Genomic DNA, 1,523 nt, shown 5'->3' on the forward strand with positions numbered 1-1,523 from the left:
ATACTCATTGAATATCTGTCCATGTGAGAACAGATAAAGGTTGATCTCTCTCGTCTCTCACACTTTTTACAGTCTAATGATTGAGATTCGAGTCTCAAACAAGATCTTTCTTCTGTGTTCCTGGGGTTTCTCTTCATCAGATCCAGAAATGTCTCTGTCTAAAAGCACATATATCTACATCACAGCAACCGCAGATGATAAATTCAGAAAATAAGATGAAAATAACTGGACATTTTCTATTTGTATGTAGTTCTGAACAATTTCAGTGAATCATACATTTCATATATCTTAATTATTCATCATAACCTACAGAATAACTGAATGAAATCCTTCAATCTGAATTTATAGACTATTGCTGTAATGAAAGAAATGTAATGAAATTTCTTCAAATAAAAACAGGACTGTATATGATTCTGTTATATAGCATATAATCATTATCTTTCAGATTGATATGTTTGTCCTGGATTATTTGATATGATTTGTTATTATTCATTAACCCTTCAGAGTAGTCAAATGTAGCAGAAGGAGGTGAATGGAGCAGATTGAGAGGGAGAATGTGAAGAAACAGCAGGTGGCGCTAGTGCACTGTTTTAGTTTGGGATCTGCTGTTAGAAGGAAGAAGAAGGAGAAAGCAGGTGTGTTTGTGCTTCACATTCCTGTCCAGTTGGTGGCGCTGATGCACAAGATCTGTTGTTAACTGGACTTTGATTTTCTCCAAGATGAAGTCGTGTCAGGTGACAAACATCAATCGTGAAGATCGCACAGGTGTTTAACAGCGATCACAAACCGGAAGTGTGTGAAAGACTTCTGGATTCTGTTCCTGCAGCACAAGATCGTCTGAACTACTGCAAGTAAGTCTGAATACTTTCACCATTACACTTATTTAGGAGAATGATGAACGCGTTTCAGAGCTGGATGAAGCGGGATTTGTTCAGTTATAACTTATACCTGTCTGTCGACGAATAATAAACCACCGAGAAACAGAGAGATATTAATAAAAGAATCCATTTCAAGACGATGAATGTAAAAACATTTTTACACGTTTTTAAAAATATCTCTAAAAAATATAGACTAGCAGTCCGAATAATTCTAAAAGTGTTATTTCATTTCCTCCTTCTTTGTATTTTAAGACGCGAGACCGAAAGTGTTTTGTGATCAAATCAAACCTGTTCTTCTGGACAGACAGGTTAATAAACATGAGCAAAACAAATCTTCTTTTAAACTTCTTAATGCTCCGAAGCTTAATATATAGTAACTTATTACTGATAGTAACGTGTATGTAAATAAAGAAGTGTGTTGTTCGTGATCTGAAGAGATTATTACATGGCAGTATATTTGTAGCATATTTTATTTGTATATTGATTGCTTGATAACTCAGAGATTCAGCACTAGTTATTTTCTTCATCATTTGTTCCTCTGAACTCTCATGATCTTGATCTCATTGTCATGTCCAGGTCATGATGAGCATCTGATCGTCTTCAGAGACACAAAGATCTCAGTGTTGAGCTGTTCATCTGCAGTCT

The 1,523-nt window shown here is 35.3% G+C and overlaps 1 long non-coding RNA gene across 1 annotated transcript; it reads left to right on the forward strand.

Annotated features, from left to right (window-relative positions):
• The first annotated feature begins 525 nt into the window (after window positions 1–525).
• LOC113040465 (uncharacterized) lies at window positions 526–1,514 on the forward strand. The gene is made up of 3 exons (XR_003275242.1): window positions 526–635; window positions 720–851; window positions 1,455–1,514. It is a non-coding gene; the product is annotated as an uncharacterized LOC113040465 (long non-coding RNA).
• Window positions 1,515–1,523: the final 9 nt, after the last annotated feature.

This window comes from Carassius auratus, chromosome 22 (assembly GCF_003368295.1).
Source record: "Carassius auratus strain Wakin chromosome 22, ASM336829v1, whole genome shotgun sequence".
NCBI classification, from domain to species: Eukaryota; Metazoa; Chordata; class Actinopteri; order Cypriniformes; family Cyprinidae; genus Carassius; species Carassius auratus.